This window comes from Choloepus didactylus, chromosome 10 (assembly GCF_015220235.1).
Source record: "Choloepus didactylus isolate mChoDid1 chromosome 10, mChoDid1.pri, whole genome shotgun sequence".
NCBI classification, from domain to species: domain Eukaryota; kingdom Metazoa; phylum Chordata; class Mammalia; order Pilosa; family Megalonychidae; genus Choloepus; species Choloepus didactylus.
Genome location: NC_051316.1, coordinates 40875585 through 40898037, shown reverse-complemented (window position 1 = coordinate 40898037; position 22453 = coordinate 40875585). Strand labels below are relative to the sequence as shown.

The following is a 22453-nucleotide window of genomic DNA, read 5'->3' as shown; positions in this document are numbered from 1 at the left end:
AAGTCTGCTAAGGAGCATCTGTGAAAGATTTTCCTGCCTGGGTAAAAATGAAAAGATTTACAAAGAGAAAAAAATTTTCCTTTTGCCCCCTTTACTTGCTTTGGGTGCTAGTGTGATGATGTGATGACTGGATCTGTGTTGACCATTTTGTGTTCTTGAGGCAACAAACAGGAAGATAAAAAGATTATACATGGATGTCGATGGGCCATAATTATGGAAAAAGCCTGTTTTGTTTTGTGTGAAGCCGGAGTCCTTGATGATATTATTGAGCTGCAAAATCACCCTGTGGCTGGCTAGGGACGAGATGCTACAGGCTTGATGATGCAGTGGGAAATAATAACTAATTGGGGCAGCAAGAATCCTTTTAAATGATAATAGGGCAGCCCATTTTGTGCTGACATTGTGGACTCTTCCAGATAAATGGTATCAAAGGAATGATCACATATTTCTGAAATCCCCCGACTCAGTGAATTTTTGTACTGACTCCATCCTTTGACATCAAATTTGGGCATATCCTTAGATTCTTAAAGAATCACTAACTTGTCTTTTGCATTCATGTACATCTTTAAGTTTTTTACCAGTTTGGTAGTAATATGAAGGGAGTAGTAGAATGAAATCATTCCAGCTGATTCTGAGTTGCTCTCATCAATCTTTGAATCTGTACAAGTCTTTATGATCTTGCCTAATTTAAATCTCCTTATGAATTAAGACTCTATTACTTGTAGCCATAAGTATTCCTGGGTGGATCATAAAGGACGAGGGGTCATTGGTGGGGACACCTTGTTTCCAGGCAGTCTCATCTTAGATGTTGACAATGACACTCAAATAAAAGATTAGACAAATGAACAAGAGTCCTGAAGGCTACACAGATGTAAGAGAAAATAATAAATATACATTGAATTCAATTCCAGTCAAGCATTGGTGATAGGATAAGTAGAAGTTCTACATAGTGGCCAGAGACAGTTGGAAGACGTGGGTTTAGAACTTGGCCCCACTTATTATTTGAGTGACTTTAAGTAGGTATATCACCACTCCAAGCTTCAGATTCCTTACTTGTAAAAGGGGAATAAAAATATCTACTTCCCAAGTTTGTTATGAGATTATTTGAGATGGCATATAGTAAATTCATAATGCCAATTACACACTTAGATTTTGATTGATAGAAAGAGGAAACTACTGTTTTCAAATGCATGATGAATATAGAAATTCTTGGATTCTTTGAGAAAGTCACGTAAGCATCTTTGGATCTTTGTTATATAATGCACACAAAATGAAAAGTTTGGACTAGATGGGTTCAAAATTTTTTTATTTCATTTGGCTCCAAATTTATGTTTATTTATAAATATATAGGAATGAATTCAGAAAATGAAGAAAAGGGAGGAGATAAAAATATGAAGAGAAAGAAAGCTTATGGGAGAGTGGCCCTGAAAATTGGAAGGGGGCCATAGGCAAATTTCTTCTTTGCACCCTCCTTTTAACACCACGGAGCCCTGAGTGTGCCCCCACTTCCCAAGGTTTCTTTCGAAAGGAGAACTTGAGAGGGGATACACAGGTGAGAGGGCACGAGAGCTGAGGCAGTAACCTGCCTTGTAGTTGGAGGTAACACGTCTTCCTTCTTCACATCTTGCCTCATGTATATATACTCACTAGCAGACAGTCTAGCACAAGGTGGCATTGACATGGGATTTTAATCTCTTTAGGTTAAGGTGCAATCAAGTTTTGTGGCACTGTATGTGGCTATACTGATATCTGTAATATAGATTCCCCTAGGTGTGGTGGGATCTAGTGGGAACTTTAGGGAAACTGAGTGAACAAGGTAAGCTGGGAGGTGAAAACCTATCTAGGGAAATTTTGACGAGGACATACTTGGACATGTAAGTGTGGTGTGGAATGTAAAAAGCAGAGCAGTACTAAACCCTAAGAGTAGGTGACTGTGGGAGATGAGAACTGGAGGACTCTGTGAATCTGTATGGGGATGGGTGCCTAATATAAATGATGCTAAAGGATAATTTCATTCCAAAGTTGTGAAAACACATATATTAGGGTAAACCCAGTATATTCTCATCATTACTGGCTCACCTTGTACTCTTTACTCTCTTTGGGATTCCTTACCAGGTGGTCCTAGCTGCACCTTTCACCATCTACTTTCTGATTTATGCCAGATTTTTAATTAACCTCTCTGTGAGTAGAACTTCCCCCAAAAAATATATATCTAGGGTCATAACACCATTAGTAAGAGTGAATGTGGTGATTTGGAGCTATGTACCCCCAGAAAAACATGTTCTTAAACTTAACTCATTCCTGTGGGTATGAACCCTTGTAAATAGGACCTTTCTTTTTTAAATGTCTGACCTTATTTATTTGTCGCCCTTAGAAAACTTATTTTTTGCTGGACTCACATTCAGAGGTAGACACTCTTATAGAGAATAGCCTCTGTTTGTTGGCAGTACGTTCCTAGCATGCTTATTTGGCCTCCTTCATTCTCTTGACCAAAAGCTTAGCATATTCTGTGGCCTCTTCTTAGGACCCTGTTTCTTCAGGGCAATATGTTGACGTTTATGTTGCAGGACACGTGGAGTAACAAGATGCTGGATCTTGAGTGCTTTGTTTCTGGGTTTCTTCCTTCCTCTCTTCAGGGGCTTTCTCACTACATACTGGTGGATGTCATCTTCTTCAGAGAGGCTGAAAAGTCTGCGGATGCTGCTAGCTCTTTTGGGCCCCAGGTGATGAGGCACAGCAGTATCAGTCAGTCCAGGAATATCCATTTTGCCTTTTATTTTTTTTTTACAATAACCAAGTTGGGAAACACTCAGATTGGCATCCACAAAGCAACCTGAACAGATTTGTCCCTTCTTTCAGCAGTTCTCCTTGGCCTATATCAGGAATGCCCCTTCCTCAGTACCAGGTGGCCACAGGTGTGGGTTAAGACATCCTGCTTCATGGAGAAACCTTGTTTGTCATTTCCACCGCTGATTCGGACAACATAGCCTTTCCACTCTTCACCCAGAGTGTCAGCAGCAACTTCTGCGGCCATATACCTCTCATAAAAGGTACAACATTTGCATGCATAGTCCACTTTAATGAGCTTCTGGCAGAGAGTGGCTGGGAAGGAGATGTTCAGCTTCAAGCTGAAGCACCTAACTGCTTCCTAGGCACCATGAAAAAGACCTAAATAGGACCTTTGGATGAGGTTACTTCAGATAACATGATCCAGGATGGTCTTAGAGGGAAAGTCATAGCGAGTGAAGAAAGCCACAGAGGGAACAGCCAGAAGATGAAAGTCTACAGAACCAGGCAGAGGAGGGAGAGTCCAGGAGAGGCTGCCGTGTGCATTACCGTGTGACAGAGGAGCCAAGGACCAAGATCACTGGCAGCCCCTCCCCCGGTCTTTGGGAAGAAAGCATGACCTTGACACCTTGATGACTCTTTGATTTGGACTTCTTCTAGCCTCAAAACTGTGAGCCAACAAATTCCCACTGCTTAAGCCAATCTATTGCATGGTATTTGCTTTAGCAACAAGGTAATTAAAACAGCCAAGTATTGCTCTAAGTATGTCAGAAATATTAACTAATTTAATCTGCTGAACAGCCCAGTGAGGCAGATAGGATTATTATCCCCATTTTACAGATGTGGACACTGAGGTACACAAAAGGTTAAGTGACTCACCCAAGGTCATAGAGCTAGTGAGTGGTGGAGCCAGGGTACAAACCCAGGCTGCCTGGCTCCAAAGCCCATGCTCAACCACTGTACTATGCCTCATCTCCTTTTATGAGATGCTGTTTTCACAATGTTTTTTTTCCTACTTCAAAACCTAAAATGGCTTGTTTTTGATTTAATCAGTTAATTTTAGTAGGATGAATTTCAACCTCTTTGGTTTGACACAGAAAGGTGTTCATCAAAGAACACTGTCTGTCTAGCCTTGCCATTCACTTTCTTCAACGCCCCTCTCTTATTGCCCCGCTCATCTCGTCCTGAAGATCTTCCTCAGTGCTGGAGGCTTGTGCTTTCACCACCATTTGCAATTCTCTCCTTCTCAGAGGGCTCAGCCTGGGCCACCTTTGGTAAATTTTCCGTTCCCTGAATTCTGTGGAATTTAAAGTCTGAGTTAGCCGATATAACAATTGATTAAATGACACTCTTGGTTTTTTTTTGTTTGTTTATTTTTGTTTTTGGTTTTGGCTCTTTTAAGGAGTACTTATATCCTAAACTAGGTCTAAAATTTCTCTAAGGCAAGAGCCAGATCTTTTAAGTAAATCTAAACCCTCCAGGTCTCAGTTTTCTCATCTATAACATAGTGAAGACTTTCTAAGCTCTTGTTCAGATCTGGAGTTCTGTAATATTTCTGGAGGTGTTGAATGTGAAACAATGTGCTCTGCAGAAATAGATGCTTACTAAATATCAGTTGTTTTAACTCATTCTGAAGTCCTCCTGAAATAAACCAAAGGTATTTCTTCTTTTTTATTCAATTTTATTGAGATATAGTCACAAACCATAAAATCATCCACAGCGTACAATCAGTTGTTCACAGTACCATTATATAGTCGTGCATTCATTACCACAATCAGTTTTTGAACGTTTTCATTACCACACACAAAAAAAGAATAAGAATAAAAATTGAAGTAAAAAAATACACCCAAAACATCCTATAACCCCCATCCCTCCCTGTTATTTATTTACATTTTGTCCTCATTTTTCTATCATCTGTATATACACTGAAGAAAAGGAGTGTGAGCCACAAGGTTTTCAATATCACTTGTTCTCATAGTGTAACTATGATCATCTTCAAGAATCATGGCTTACTGGGTTGCAGTTCAACAGTTTTAGCTATTTCCTTCTAGCTATTCCAATACAGAAAACTAAAACAGGATATCTTTATGATGCATAAGAATAACCTCCAGAATGACCTCTCGATTCTATTTTATATCTTTCAGCCACTGAAACTTTGCTTTGTTTCATTTCTTTTCCCCCTTTTGTTCAGGAAGGCTTTCTCAATCCCATGATGGCAGGGCCAAGCTCATCCCCACGAGTCATGTCTCACATTGCCAGGGAGATTTACAACCCCAGGAGTCATGTCCCACATAGTGGGGAAGGCAGTGAGTTTACCTGCAGAGTTGGCTTAGAGAGAGAGGCCACATCTGAGCAACAAAAGAGGTTCTCTGGGGGTGACTCAAGCACAATTTTAAGTAGGCTTAGCCTCTCCTTCGCAGTAACAAACTTCATAAGGACAAGCCCCAAGATCGAGGGCTCAGCTGTCTAGGTTGGTAGCCCCAATACTTATGAGAATATTATTAATTCCCCAGGTGGGGAAGTTTAATATTTCCACATTTTCCCCCAGTCCCTCAAGGGGGCTTTGCAAATACACTTTTGTTCTCTGCCCATATTACTCTGGGATGTATCAGGGCTTCACACTAACCTGTAGAAACCAACCAGATCTCACTCCCTATTCAAAATTCTATGTAATTATGGTGTTTGAAAAAACTGTCCATACAAGTTAAATTATATAGTGTGATACAAAAAACACAGATTTTGCACCTAATAAACATCTCTTCCTTTGGTCTCACACAGAAGGTGAAGTTTTAAAACAGTCAATATTGTCCTTTACTTTTTAGTCTGATTTGCCATAGTCCTAACCAAGTCCATTTTGTTCATATCTCTAATTGAAGTCTGATCTCTTTTTTCAGACTCTCTAACATTTGCTGTATGGGGTAATGCTGGCATTCATAGCTGCCAGACTCTGGGTCCGGGTCTCTGGTGTCACACTGATATCCAAAGTTCTAGGGAACGATCAAGTTACACACAAAGAGCTCAGCATCTCAGAATTTAGAAATAGCCATTACAGCAGGATTAGATGTAACTGCTGTAAGAGCTTACACTCTAGGAACCTTTACAATGAGTCTTCCCCTGATAACCTATGCTCTCAGATTCATTTCTCAGAGTTTGCATATTACACGTGGTCCATATTAGTAAGGCGTTATAATGTTTTTCTTTTCATTTCTGGTTTGTTTCACTCAACATGCTGTCCTCAATATCCATTCACCTCACAGCTTCAATCCTTCTTGTATCAACTCAATATTCCATTGTGTGTATATACCACAGTTCATTATTCCATTCATCAGTCGATGTACCCTTAGGTCACCTCCATCCACTGCAAATCATGAATAATGCCACCATAAGCCTCACTGTGCAAATGTCCATTTGTGTCCCTCTTTTCAGTTCTTCCAAGTATATACTGAAAAACAGAGTTGCAGGATCATATGGCAATCCCATTCTTAGCTTTCTGTGGAACCACCACACTGCCCTCCAGATGAGCTGCACCATTCTACTGCCCCACCAAAGGTGATTAGGTACCTCCCTTTCTCCACATTTTCTTCATCACTTGTATCCTTCTGTTTATTTTTTAGATGGTTTTATTCCCTCACATACATTCCATCATAAGTAAGCAATCAATGTTTCCCTGAATAATCATTTAGCTACGCATTCACTACCACTATCTATATGAGGACATTTCCATTTCTTCCATAACAAGAGGAAGCAGCAGGAAAAAAAAAAAAGAAAACAAAAAAGGAAAAAAAAGAAAGAAAAAATGACAACTAAAAAGCAACAAAAGAAAAAATAAAATTAAGGTAAAATACCATAAAAAGTCAGACAACAACACCAACACCAAAAATCCCACACCCCTCCCTTCTATCCCCCTCTTATAGACATTAAGCTTTGGTATATTGCCTTTGTTACAATTACTGGAAGCATATTACAGTGTTACTGTTAACTATAAACTCTAGTTTACATTGATTGTGTTTTTTCCCCAATACCATCCCATTTTTAACACTTTTCAAAGTTGACATTCTTATTTTTGTACATTTAATCACAATCATTGATCACTCTAGGTTTCAATAAGTTATACCGTCTCAGTCTTTATCTTCTATCTTTCCTTCTGGTGTCCTACAAATCCTTAACTTTCCACTTTCAACTATACTCACAGTCATGTTTTTTCAATGTACTTACAATATTGTGCTACCATCACATAGTATTGTGCTATCCATTTCTGGATCTATACAATCAATCCTTTTGAACATTCTGCACTCCTTCAGCATCAGATGCCATATCTTTACCCTCTTTCTATCTCCTGGTATCTTCATTTCTACACTCTTTCCAATCCTTTCTCCCCTGTATTTTCCTGTAGCACTCCCTTTAGTATTTCTTGTAGAGGAGGTCTCCTGTTCATGAACTCTCCCAGTGTCTGTTTAGCTGTAAATATTTTAAACTCTCCCTCATTTATGAAGGACAGTTTTACCAGATATAGGATTTTTGGTTGGCAGTTTTTCTCTTTCAGTATCTTGAATATACCCTATCACTGCCTTCTTGCCTCCAGTGAGAAATCTGCACTTAGTCTTATTGAGCTTCCTTTGTATGTGATGGATTGCTTTTCTCTTTCTGCTTTCAGAATTCTCTCTTTGTCTTTGACATTTGAAAATGTGAACAGTAAGTATCTTGGAGTAGGTCTATTTGGATCAATTGTGTTTGGGGTATGCAGTACTCCTTGGACCTATAATTTTATGTCTTTCATAAGAGATGGGAAATTTTCAGTGATTACTTCCTCCACTATTCTTTCTGCCTCTTTTCCCTTCTCCTTCTGGGATACCTAAAACAAGTATATTCATGTGCTTCATGTTGTCATTCATATCCCTGAGCCCCTGTTCATATTTTTCCATTCTTTTCCCTATCTGTTCTTTTGTGTGCAGGATTGCAGATGTTCTGTCCTCTGTTTCAGTAGTCCTTTTCTCTGCCTCTCCAAGTCTGCTGTTGTATGTCTCCTTTGTGTTTTTCATCTCTTACATTGTGCCTTTCATTCCCATAACTTCTGTAATTTGTTTTTTCAAGTTTATGAATTCTTCCTTATGGTCACCCAGTGTCTTCTTTATATTCTTCATCTCTCTTGTTGCATTTTCTTTCAACTCATTGATTTGATTTACAAGATTTATTTGAACATCATTAATTAGTTGTTTCAACTGTTGAGTCTAAGTAGAGGTGTTAGTTTGTTCCTTTTACTGGGCCGTATTTTCATGTTTCCTGGTGTGGCTCATGACTGTTTGGTGGCTAGGCACCTGATTTTTCTTGATTAGTTTATTCTGGAGATAGTTTTCTCTCTTTTGCCTTTGGTTTTCTTGTTGGTTTTCTTTGATCTCTATATTTCTTTGTTTCTCTTGCTGGCCAGTTGTCAGATTGGCTCTGCCCCCAGTTTTCCCTCCAAATCAGACACCCACCTTGGCCTGTCACAGGGTTGGGCGGTAGGCAGTTGGCAGCGCAGCAAGTTCACTATGTGTGGCAAAATAGATCTGCTGGCTTCCAGTGCTGCTCTGTTTTCCCTTACACTTTCTGGACTGTCCAGCAGATGGCACTCTTTAGTAACTTAATCATCCTCAGAGGCTGCTTTGCTTCTGAGGATAGGATGGGTCTACACAGGTGAGCTGAAACTGCAGGATTCCTATGCCCTTACTTTGCCAGCCAAAATCTGGCTCAATGTGGGGATCTATCTGTGGCCGAGTACTTCCTCAGCTGACCAGTACCCCCGCCATTCCCCTGGCAAGGAAACAGCCACTGGCTGCTTCCCTCAAGGGTGGGGGAAGGGTTTTTCAGACCCAGGGGTGGAAATGCAGTCTCACCTGTTCACGTTTTCTCAATCTCTTGTGCCTCGCTGACCTGGACCTTGAAACGTCCTCCCCTGTCCCCCAGGTCTTCAAACAGTGGGGGTATGTCTCACTGCTGGGAGAGATTTTAAAATCTGTTCCTGATGGGAGGGGTCCTGTCTGCTGAGTCCATGCTTTTCCCACACTGAGACCAAGTGAGGGGAAGGGAAGAGGACTGGCTGGTCTCGGACAGAAGATTCTTTCCTGATATTTCTTCTCTTCCTTCAATTTGGCATCTACAGGGTCCTTCTCAAGTCTATATCCTCCTCCAGGGTCCAGACAATTCAGAATTGTCCTTTTTTTTCACTGAATCTCTGGAGAGGAGATTTCAGTAGCTGTTTACATTGCCATGTTGATGATGTCACCACCCCCAGGTCAGTATTTCTTTGATTTGGTTAGAAATTATTGAAGACTAGAATCATGGTTGGTTTTCAACTCCTATTTTCCATCAGGAGACAGGAAAGATAAAAATGTTTTGGCTGAACTAGGTAGGCTCCCTTTCTAGTTTAAACTGCTTTGTCGATAGCTCATAGCTCAGGGAAGCAGTACTGGGTTGTTCTTTTTACAGAAGTGTGCTTCTGACTTAAGGCATCCCAAACCCAGGAGATAACCTAGAAAAATGGGTTGAGTTCAGTAGGTTAGATGACTATAAGCTAAGTGTATTTGCTTGGCTCCTTCCACAATTAGACTGTGGAGTGCAGAAAAGAGTGACCAATCGGAAATGAGTTGGGAATGGGATGGAGATGCCTTGAAAGGTAGAAAGAGAAAGGAGGGGGGAAAAACTGAGCACAGAGAGGACAGCTAAGTTGAGAGCTGCCCACAATCACTGTTGCTTTCTGTTCCAGTTTCAGTTCTGGTCCTTGTCTTTCCTTTGGATATACATCCTTTTTGCATTAAATACATTTAATTGTCCATGTGCTAGTTAAGTCATACAGATTCACCAGTGCCTGCAGGGCTTCACATGTAAACAAACTGAAACCACCTTTTCCTTAGAGATAACTATTAAGCATCCTATGTCTTAAATGAATTGTGGTTCAAAAGAGAAAATTTTATTAAATATTTTTTAAACCCAAGAATGTCTTCTAGGATAAGACCTTGGAGGATCTTATAGGGGAAAAATCCTACAATTGATGACGTATGAAGAAAAAACTATTCTGTCTTTAAAACAATATCTTGTGCAATTAAGAGCCAAATGAACTTAATTACTATGTAAATAATTTGTAGAGGCAAATTAACTGCAATAGGAAAAATTTTGGTCCAGTGTAGTCTTCTATATCCATGCAACTCAAATTAAACGTGACCCCATCACAAAACAGTCAAGTTTTAAGTTTCTGAAATCTGGCTGTTATATTCAACAAATATTGCTTGACCGCATTCTGTGACTTCACCCCAAACTCTCATAAAGTATTTTGTTAACTAGCGTCTTTGTTGCTTTGCTTTTGTTCCCCCTTTCCCTTGCGGCAGGGCAGCAAACCTTTCTTTCTGTGTTTGGTTTTCCTACATCCTCTTCTTTGCACTCCTGCAACCCTTCCACTTCTGCATCAGAGCGAGGGCAGAAGAAAGGAGAATCAAAATGGTGGGAATGTGAGTTGTCACTTTCAGGGAAGGTTGAAGTTGCAAGACAGTGCTCCAACAAATTGAATACAATAAATATTTGTAGAAGAGGCTACCCTGTAACAGACCCCATGTCAGAGGGTGTTAGGGAGTCAAAGGAACTATTTCAAATACTTTCAAATATCTTATCAAATGGTGAAGACAACAGGTCTGCACACAAAGCATTGTAACATGAAACAGTGGGATAGGGACTTTAGCAGAATGACAAGAGGTCAGACGAGGAGCACATACATGGAAGAGGGTCCCTGATGTTGATGCATCTCAGGTGGATTTGAGAATCAAAAGGGCAAGTTATTCACAATGATAATGAAGGCAGATAGGAAGACATCACACATGGGGATAAGCAAATGTCTGGAGACATAGCTTGAATGGGATGGGGAGTGGGAAGGTGGGAAGGCATGAATTAGGACATCAGGCTACAAAATTAGCTTCAGGACAGATCTTGGAGATCCTTAAACTTCCTGCTAAACAATGCTGTACCAATAATAATGCAAGAAAAGTGATCTGTTTGAGGAAATAATGTTGACATTAAGGGGAAATATAAATAAGGGGACTTGCTATATTTACCAAGAATTTTTCTTAAATCTCTTAAAAATATTACACCTCAGGACTAAAAATATTATATGAAATTCTATAATCCAAATAACATTTGATCAACTCAGATAGAAAACGTTAAAACAATAGTGTAATGAATTGCAGCTATTTTATAATGAATACTGTATGGTAAGAGTTAAGATAAACTTGTGAAGAGAAAAACTCTCATTTGAAAGGCTCAAAACTTATTCTTGAATGCCAAAGTCATTATATTTGCCAAATGGAATAAGTGTTCTCTTACTCTTAGTAACCCTATTCAAAATTGCCATGTTAAAATTCATTAAGCATCCAAGTTTCCAGATAAAGTTATAAGATAATAATTGGTTTTCATGAAAGCATAAGGAGGTTTTGATCCAGGCTGATAGTTTTTCTAAGGAGATAAAGTATAAATTTTACTTCAACTAAAGCCTAAGTAATGGAAGTAACGATGTGCCACCCAGATCCCCCTTTGGGACCGACCAACATGTTCATTTTCTCAACTGCTGGGAGTTTGGGCTGTGGGTGGCTCACAGTTGAGTTTCTCCTGGGGACTTGTTTTTGGCCTAAAGGAGCTGCCTCACCCAAAGTTAGAGTCCCCCCTCGAGGCAGCTCCCTCCAATGACTAGTTGATGCAGGGGTACAGAGGCCTGCCTCACTCCTGACTCATTAGGGGACGTTATGGATTGAATTGTGCCCCTCAAAAAGATCTGCTGAAGCCCTAACCCACAATACCTCAGAAGGTGAACTCATTTACCAGCAACCACCAGAAGCTAGGAGGAGGCATGGCCCTGGTGACACTTTGATTTCAGACTTATGGTCTCCATAAGAGCAAGAGAATAAATTTCTGTTGTTTTAAGTCACCCCATTTGTGACAGGTTGTTACGGCAGCCCTAGAAAACAATTACAGGGAACAACCCTGAAGGACCCTCCAAGAGCTAGTGCTCCTGGTGAAATGCAAAAAAGCCTCTGTTAATTTCATCCTTTCCCTCTGCTCATCCTGCTTCTTTCAATCTTTCTGGTTGTTGATCCCCAAAGCACTCCCAGATAAACTCCCTGCACTCAGAGCTCCATCTCAGAGTCTGTTTCCTGGGGAATCCAACCTATGACAGCACATATTTAAAAAATGCCTAAATAATTCCGAAGAGAATGTACACATTCTATAAGATCCTGAATTTCTTTTTATTCCAAATTGAGTGGTGGATGGTGGAGCAAGATACATGCACAGGTTTTTCAAAATCTTATATGTCATTAAGAGAAAAATATCCAATGCATTTAAATTATTTCAGACCACAGATAAGGAAAATCCTGATCTTTTTATAATGCTAGCATAACTTTAATACTAAAAGTTGGTCAGGCTATTACAGGAAAGGAAAAGCTGCAATATCCTATAAGAATATAGATATAAAAATTCTGCATGGCATATAGTAATTGATTTCAGCTGCATATTAAAAGAACAGTATAATTTTTCCTAGTAGAGTGTATTCTAAGACCATAAGGATGGTTCAATATTAGGGAATCTATCAACCTAATTTATTACATCAACAAATTAAATGAAGAAAGCCAATGATTATATCAATAGATGCCCAAAGGCATCATAAAATTCACAGCCATTCCTAATAAAAATTGCAAGTAGTTTAGAAATAAAGGAAACTCTTTAAATATGATAGATTGTTTTTACAAAAACCCAATAGCAAACATTGTAATAAGCCATGAAATGCTGAAGCTATATCCACTGAAATATAGAGCTGATTTCTTGTTAAAATTAATCTGCAGTGGAACTGAGCACATCTTCCTTTCTACCCCCCACTGGTCTAGGACATTCCCTTGGTGCACTATTTGTAAGGACATATTTAGACGTTTCTTTCTCCTGTTAGACTGAGACTTCTTAGAGGCAGGTGTATGTCTTACAAATTTTTGTATCCTTAGTTCCTGACACGGTTCCTGCCACAAAAAATTTACTGAAGGCATAAACAATTCAGTGACTATAGTAGTAGAATTTCGCCTTTAAAAAGTGTCATTTTCCCTTCCGCACAAGAGGATTGAGTCAATTTGATTTGCATATAAGATGCTGAGCATATAATTAGCATAATTTTCAAAAACTGTTTCAAAAAGTCCAGAATTATATCTGAATCAGGGAGGAGAGACCAGTGAGCCCAAACATTTTCACTTTTTATTATATTATGTTTCCATTTTATTCCTTTAAAATCCCACATACTTTCTTCATGATCAGTCTTGGAGCCCCTTCCTCATTGTTCTAGGATTTCTCCATCACATTTAGAAGTTAAGGTATAAACACCATGAAAATGCAATAATATAAGTCACTTAGCTTAGGTTTATACACCTTGGAAACCATAACAACAAGATTGAAAAACAAACAAAAATCCCCAAACTACTAGGGAAATGCTTCTCTGAAAGGAATTTGAATTTCATGCCCTTCCATCTTCTAAAACCAAATTTTCTTCAAATTCATTTGTTCTTTCAAAATTGCTGTTTAAATCCAAGAACATCCTCATAGCTGACTTCCTTGGACCCGGGGGCTATTTCACTTCAAGGACCAGGCCTCCTTGCCTGAAACTTGCTGCTCCTGTTTCAGAAGCTACTGCCTGCTGTAGCTGAGTTTTTCCTCTCAAGAAACAATAGATCCATTATATTGAGATGTAAAACAGAAGTTGCATATTCAGGATCCCACCCCGGAAGGATTACCCATCCCCGAGCAGACCCCACTCATTACTTACTCAGCAAGTGCTCATGAAGCTCTTAAACAGGGTTGGATACAGAGTGAAGACAGGGCACAGTTCCCAAGGAATTTACAGTCTGGTAGTCTGCTTGTTTCCCTTTTTTCGACCTCTTTCCTGCTTATGCTGTGTGTTTCTTGATGGTGTCCTTTGATGGCAACAAGGTAATAAAATGTCATGTTCTTACATCCAACAAATCTAATTACTCTAATGGGTGATTTTTAAAAATAAGCATTTCCTTTCCTTGCTCCCTTCCTTCCTCTCTCTCTCTAATCACCATCATCATCATCTGTATAGCTATTTAATCATCTCTCTTTCTCTCTCTCTATTTAACAATTATCTGTCTACCTATCATCTATCTGTATTATGTATGTATCTGTCTATGTATCTATCTATGTATCTATCATCTATCTACTCCATCTACCTATATCTATATATTTTCTGTCTATTTATCTACATCTATCTATCTAATCATACATTTACCCATTTACTTATATCTGTCTCTATTATCTGGCGACCTCTCCATTATCTATATGTACCTATGTATGTATGTATGTATCCATCTATCTATTCCTATGTATGTACGTATTGTGTATCTATCTATCCACCCACCTATGGCTACCTATAGCTATAATTTGCCTAACCTCTATTCTCAGTCCTCTCCTCCTGGAAACAGAACCCAGATTTCCCTTGGGGAATCTACCCTATTCCACTGTCAGACTACGTGGTTGGGTGAGGCCGATGTCTACCTTCAGGTGCTCTCATCTGGTGTCGCTAAATTGGTGGAATTTAGTCCTAGGGCTGCTGGTGGTCATCTTGCCCCCACAAATGGAGAAGTTATATGAAAAGCAAGATAAACACAGAAGAAAATGAACTGATTGATGAAGGAAGGCACATTTTTTTTAAATTCATTTTATTGAGATATATTCACATACCATGCAGTCATACAAAACAAAGCATACATTCAATTGTTCACAGTGCCATTATACAGGTGTGCATTCATCACCAAAATTAATTTTTGACATTTTCATTACCACACACACAAAAATAATAAGAATAAAAATTAAAGTGAAAAAGAACAATTAAAGTAAAAAAGAACACTGGGTGCCTTTTTTTTTTTTTTTTTCTTCCCCCATTTTTCTGCTCATCCATCCTAAACTAGACAAAGGGGAGTGTGGTCCATATGGCTTTTCCAATCACATTGTTACCCCTCATAAGCTACATTTTTATGCAATTGTCTTCAAGATTCATGGGTTCTGGGTTGTAGTTTGATAGTTTCAGGTATTTACTGCTAGCTATTCCAATTCATTAGAACCTAAAAAGGGTTGTCTATTTTGTGCATAAGAGTGCCCACCAGAGTGACCTCTCGGCTCCTTTTGGGATCTCTCTGCCACTGTAGCTTATTTCGTTTCCTTTCACATCCCCCTTTTGGTCAAGAAGATGTTCTCCATCCCACGATGCCAGGTCTACATTCCTCCACGGGAGTCATATTCCACGTTGCCAGGGAGATTCACTCCACTGGGTGTCTGATCCCACGTAGGGGGGAGGGCAGTGATTTCACCTTTCAAGTTGGCTTAGCCAGAGAGAGAGGGCCACATCTGAGCAACAAAGAGGCATTCGGGAGGAGGCTCTTAGGCACAATTATAGGGAGGCCTAGCCTCTCCTTTGCAGCAACAGTGGAAGGCACATTTTTGATGATAATATTTGAGTATTTGGATTCAGCCAGGCTTGAGCCAGACTTATAGCTTTTCAATTATGTGAGTCAATAAATTCTCTTTTAAAAAAATCAGTCTGAGAGGGAATTTTGCCATCTGCAACTAAAATGCATGTAACACAAGGACCTAATATTTAGAGGATCAGTAGAGGAGAAATGGCCCCCAAAGGAGCCTAGAAGGAATTAACCAAAAGGGTAAAAGAAAAATTAGAAGGGTATGATACAAAAACATATCAATGCTAAGACTAGAGAGTGTATCAAGGAGATGGTGGTGAAAAGTTAAAAAGGCTACTTAGGATCAAAGAACAGCTATAGGTTAGGTAAGGCTGTTACCATTGCTTGTCTTTAACAGGTGGTACCAGGATATTTATTCTGGAGACATATGGGTTTGTTGGGAAAAAATACCTTGATAAGCAGTTGATAGTAAAACCATTCGTACCAAGGTTTCAAAAGAAGGAAGGAAACACTGATCTACACAATAAAAGGAGAATTTGGAGATCTTGGGGGTAATTCTAGAAGGGAAAAAGCCAGTGCTCCATGCAATATGACCCTCTTACAGAACCTCACCAAAATCTTTTAAGATTTAATAAACATGTACTTGATTGAAGTTATTATTATTATTATTACTACTACTACTACTGCTATTCTATGGAGACTGATGAAGGGTCTAAATTCCATGTTGGAATAGGTATGGTAAGGGACAGAGAGAACAGGTGACAAAATGGAAGCTGAAGATGTGTAGGAGGCCTGGAGAGCAGGGTGGGGAGAGTTGGGTAGAGACTCTCTAGGTTTATGTCCCAGTCAGGCTGTTGGAAACACCTGGAGCCTTGCTCTCCTTATCTGCAAAAAATGAGGGCAATAATACGTCCTACTTTATAGACTTGCTGTCAGGGTTAAGTAAATTACCACATGTGCCTGGCACATAGTAGGTTCTTAATAGACATTGGCTATTTTTGCAAAGCTGTTTGGAAGGGCGTCATGGGATTTGGGTAAGGTAAGGCAATTTCTTTTAGCACTGAAGGTCAAAAGAAGTTTCCATCTGATGCCTGCCTTGTACAAGAGAAAGACTGAAACTTGTTTATGGGATTTAGCCATAAAGACAGTGCTACTGATCCTGGAGAGAGCAGTTTCAGTGAAGGAGTATGGACAGAAACCAGACAGCATTGTGCTCAGAAGTGAGTGGATGGGGATATAGAAAAATTTAAAAGAATTTCAGTTAGGAAAGGCAGGGGAGGGGTGGATGTGGGTGGGATGGGAGGATTAGCTGGAGGATGCCAAGGAGGGAGGGAGGGAGGATTGTTTCAAGATGGGATAGATTTGAGTGTTTCCATGTTGGTGGGATGGAACCTTATGCCAGAGGCTATCCATTCATTCACCCAGGGTAGGATAATTGTCTCTTCTAATAAAGGTGATTCGACACTGATACCACAAAATTTGCCTTCATATTTCTTTACTCCATGTCCCAACTGTCATTTAGATTTAAAGAATAAAGTCAAGACATGAAAAACAAGGGCTGTAGTAAAGTTTAAATTTGTATCTTGTGCTTTAGAGAGGCTTACGATTTGCAGTGTTTTTGTGCTGAGACCTAATCTGTGCTACAAAGACTCTCATATTTTCTTCCCAAATGGAGAGAAACATCATACTGGCATGTCATCACTCTTCGACAGCTGGAAACATCAACAGAAATTTAGATAATTAACTTTAACAAGAATGAATGCATTTTGAGTACATAGGCTCCCACCTCTGAAAGCAGGGCACAGGAGTTAACAAGGCCGGGTGACTCTTGGCTGGAGAAGTACATGTAAGTTATTCTTAATTGGAAGCATCACCTTCGTTCCCCTGAGCAGCTGCCAGGGAACTTTCTACATATGACTTGTGATAAATGGGCAAGTCAGGGAACAGTTTGCATCTCTAAGATGAACTGTTGGGTTGTTCCTTTGAAATCCTAGCGGAGAAGGTGGTGATTAAAGACAGTTTTTACAACCCTAGTGTAAAAGAGAGTTAAGAAGTTCTGAAGGAAGAGGCTTGGCTAGGTGATTCTGGGATGCTGTCTTTCTTTTTGTTTTTCTTGTTAATGCTAGAGGGAGGCTGACTTGTAAGACACACTAGGAGAACTGTAGAACATGAATTAGAGCATCCGTCCTGGAACGAAGGAAACAAAGGGAAGTCTTGAAATGAGAATTCTTCTCCCCAAATCTTTCCTATTCCTTGAGGGCAGAGGCTGAATCTTCCTTCTTTGGAGGCTCTAGTCTAAACAGCTATATTTTGAAACGGTTGTCTTGTGCCATGGAAACAGTCTGGGTACTGCTTTTGAGGATGCCCCCAGGTGTCGAAGGGTCATGATATGCTAGTAAGATGTTTCTCTCCATTTGGGAAGAAGATATGAGAGGCTCAGATTAGGTCTCAGTACATAAGCATAGCAAGTTATAAGCCTCTTCAAAGCACAAGCTACACATTTAAAGACTTTGCTTTTTGTGTCTTGATTATATTCTGTAAATGACAGTTGAGACATAGAGTAAAGAAATATGAAGGCAAATTTTTGTGATATCAGAGTAGAATCACCTTTATTAGAGTTGGGAGCCTGAGGCTAATGTCTAGTCTACTCACACCTCTGCCACTAATTTGGTGACATTAGGCAAACCCTTACTCCTCCGAGCTTCCTTTTTCCCATGTGTAAAATGATAGCAAGTATAAGACCTCTAGGGTTCCTGCCCATTCTGGGGTTCTGTGCACCTGAAGAGAAGGGCTAAGGAATGTATATTTATAAGAAGAAGATTCAAGAGAAAACAGCTTCTTGTGCATTTTGCTTTGGGACTCGTATTTGCCATTAGATTATATGAGAAAAGGAAGAATGGATGTGAAACTTAGGCATCTCGGGTTGGCATGTGCAGACAATAATATTCTTATATAAAATTTTGGATAAACACTTATTTTACACTTGCTTTCACCCCAAATAGTTGGTATTCAGCTTCTTAATCTTCTGTAATGCTGGAAATTACTTTTGGCATTTTCATCATTCCTGGGGTACAACTTTGTGCTATTTGAAGCAGAATTGGTTTCAGCCTCAAAATAACACAGTTACTGCTAACCAACTCAAAATCTTCCAAGTCATACAGACTATCGGAAACCAGACCTGTTTTTCTGGAACAGGGAATGTATTTGCTCAGTCCATGAGATTGAGATCAAACTTGGATATTATTTTCCAGGCCCTCATCTTTGGAAACCAGACAAAGAATATTCCAGTGGCATGAGCTGTTTTGTGAGTAGCAAACTCTATCAATGTTTTCTTAGGATCCACATTTTGTCCTATGAATAAATTAGGCAGGTCTTAAGTTATCTTTTCATAAATGCATTTAATCTTTGAATCCCTCATGCTTAGTGTGCAGGGTGGCACAAATTTAGCACTCAAAAATGTTTGTCAGGTAAATGAATGCATGGATACCTAGATGGCATTTAAAAGAGACTGGGGAATCTATCATTTAGGAATTTTCCTAATTAAAATTTAATTATTGCTATCAATTTTTTTCTATTATGTATATAAAATGATTGACATTTAATGAATTTCTAGGTAGATTCTTCTGAACTTGTCTTGAGATACAGTCTTTGAATTGCTTCTCTTGGCATCTGACTTTAAAAATAAAAAGACAGAAAAAGGAGAATGAGCCTGACTTGTTATCGAGACGTCTACGGGCCATTCAGGGAACGATTTAATCTGGGAATAGCTCCCCAAATCAGGTAGAATATATCTGAGAGATGTCCCTCCATCAAAATCTTCTTGAGTCCCTAATGGTGCTATTTGAAGTATGGACATGCTTAGATTCAGTGAGAAATAGGGAAAGGAAAAGAGTTGATGACAGGAGGATGTGATTGCTTTTGATACTAAAAGATGAGGAGGAACGTGATAACTATTCATTTATTATTCTGGCCCCTGGCTAAAAATGTAAGTGGAGACTTTTTAGATATGTCCCACCAGCTGCAACCTGGCAATATTTAATTTTGATAAACTATTTTTCTTTTTTGATTAAGTTAACTTTTCCTGGAGGCTTTGCCTGTGGGAAGCAAGCTCTGCAATCTTGGGCTGGTACTGTCTTCCTCTGATCATTACATCTGTTAATGAATCCACTGAGTGTGTACATGATAAAAGACTGTCAAATTGGGACCAAACATTTAAAGGATTTCTTTGCGTCTTGCCAGTTGACATTTATAGGTTGAACTATCACTCTATGTTTGATCACAAATATTTATTAGAGGAGTAAGTTTTTTTTTTTCCTTCCAAACAACCGCAGAGCACTAGAATGGATCGATTATACCAACATCCTCTTTTTACAATGAGAAACCAAGGTCTGTAGAGGTGAATGGCTTGACCAAGGACACTGTTCTCCAGAACTAGAATTCAGGCCTCTTGATGTTTTCAAAATTTGTAACAGAGGAGGCATTGCCACTTCTTGACAAATTCTATATAAGTTCTAGACTTCTACTGAGGCTTCACTTGAAGTTGAAAATGGTGTTTTGAAGCGCTCCCAATGTCTGCTATAAGATTTTTCCTAATTCATCATGCACTCGCATCGCTCAGGATGCCTTCTTTCTTTGAATATGATCCCATGTCATACATGCAACAACTGATCTTCCTGTCACTGCATGGGCAGCAGCAAAAACTTTATTTATTTTGGTTAGATCCTAAGGGCTTATAGACTTACAAATCTACACGTAAACCTTGGGGCATCCAACTGGCCTGCATCACAGGCTAACTGATCTTCACCTCAGTGAGGGGCTGCAGGCTTCTGACCTGCACTTAGTAAAAGGCAGGATGAGTGACAACAGGAGAGACTGCACGATGCAAATCAGATCGTCTCCAGTTTCAAGAGATTGTGCTGTGCACACTTACGGGGAGGACATTGGCGGGGCCAGGGCTTCTTGGCTCCACCAGCTTGTTAGGTTTCTAGCTAATGGAGGATGGGGCTTTGGGCAATTCACCTCTCCTCTCTGTGTCTCAGATTTCATGTCAGTGAAAGAAGGAGATGGGCACGATGACCTCTAAGCTCCCTTCCAGCTCTCATATTCTGAGAGACTTCCATGTATTCTCCTCAAGATCAGAAAGGGTGGTGGACCTAATGACATTTTTGCTGAAAGAACTGGGACATGTTGGGAGAAGAGCACCAAACTTGGGATCAGAACATCTGCTACTGAGAGTTCTGTGCCTCAGGCAAGCCACTTAGGCTTCTGTTACTTGGTTTCCTTAGTTGTCACTTGAGAACAGTTCCCCTCATCTTGCTGAGGCCTCCTGGAACCCATGGGACACCAGCCCTTAGTAAGTAGCGACACGCTGCTCATGGTCCTGGTGTTTTAAAATTTTTTAAAAGGGGGTGGTGGTGTTGGTAGGGGTACTCCTCCCGAAGTGTGTTTAAGTACTGGGAAAATAATATATTTGAAGAGAGTCACTTGAAGAAGGATTAAAAGAACCAACAAACTACAAACCACCTCCTGAGTCAACTCTTGTGACTTTTCCTTTCCACAGTGACATTCTAGTCAGCCCTGAGCGGGTGCTCCAGATTAACAAATAGGACATGAGATCATCTTTGCAGAAGGGCAGATGTGGGAGTGATGTAAGAATCAGTGTTATTCTGTTTTTACTTTTTAAAGAAAGAGTACTATTTCCTTTTTTTATTCAAACTTTTGACAAAGTGATTTCCATTTCTTCAGTATCTCTTAATTTCTTAACACCTTGAACTTACTTCATTCTTTCTATGCTTGAAACTACTTAAAATTTCATTTTGGTAACAATTTTCTCGAGATACAATTTACTCACCATATAATTCACTCATGAAGTTGTACAATTCAATGTTTTTCTTTTAGTATATTCAGAGTTGTCAACCATCATCCACAGGCTTGGAACTACTTTTGCTACAGTCATGAAGGAGCTCCTGATGATCACATCCAATGCATATTTTCAGCATCTTTTCATGGACCTTTCAGTGTATCCAGCACAGGTGAATATTCCCTTCTTGATGTTAAGCTTTTATGCATTTGCCACTGTGATGGATGAAAAATCACTTCATTGCTCTTTTAATTTGTTTAATTTTCTCTTCTTACATCTTTCTTCCTCCTCTAAACTTGATCTTCCTGAGAATGAAAATCATGGCTGATTTACCTCTGAAGTCCCAGGACAGACCATTGGAACACCTAATTTATTAGTGCCTAAAAAATAACTGTGGAGTAAATGAGGCATGTAGAACATACCCAACAATGGTGGGCATGAGTTTGTGTAACCACTGAACAGATTTACAGGCTAGTGTTGACCAATGCTCCTGTTTTCCTTGGCAAGATGACTGAAGTGGTAAATGATTGAGAAGATGAGCAGAATTGCAGTTGTGGAAAAGATGCTGTGCTTAAGGGATGCACGCCGCAGTAACATCTGTTTGTGTGGCAGTTTCCAGCCCATGTAGTGCTTTACACCTTTGACCCCGTCTGGTTTTGACAATAACCTCTTGAGGTTGTTAGGGCAGTTATTTACAGCTCTATTTAACAGGTGAGGAAACCAAAGCTTATAGAGGTTAAATAATTGGCTCCATGTTTTATGATGAGTGTGGATTTAGAACTCAAGCTTTTTTCCTTTTACAATTTGGTAAATGGGCTTTTGGGGAAAAGACAGGCTGTGCCTAAAATAACTCCTGCAAAATCCAAGTGAAGGAATAATACTGGAATTTTAATTTTTCAGGTTTCTACCAGTTGAGGAATGTTTGCATTGAATCCATTACCAATTTTCATTAATGCTAAATGACAGTATGTTGAGAAATACAATTTTTTCTAGTTTCATCAAACATCATATTTAGTGCTTATAAGATATTGATAGTCTACTGCAAAAAAGACCCTGAATTAACGATTTAGAGAAGGTAGAAGTTTATTTCTTTCACATTTACATAAGAACAGGTGGATGGTTTAAGGTAAGTATAAAATCTCCACAGTCCTGGGACCAGCCTCCTTCTCTCTTGTTCTCCTGCCACCTTTCTATCGCATGAATGAAGAGGGCTGCTGCAGCTTCAGTGAAATAATCTTTCCTGGCAATGAGAAGAGGTAAAAGTTAAAAGGGAAGGGCACACTACTTCATCAGCAAATGCCAATTTCTTTGTTTTGAT

At 39.5% G+C, this 22453-nt stretch overlaps 1 pseudogene; it reads right to left on the bottom strand.

Moving 5' to 3' along the window:
* Positions 1-2463: 2463 nt before the first annotated feature.
* The window catches only part of LOC119545165, a 158403-nt pseudogene continuing 138413 nt past the window's right edge, over positions 2464-22453 (bottom strand).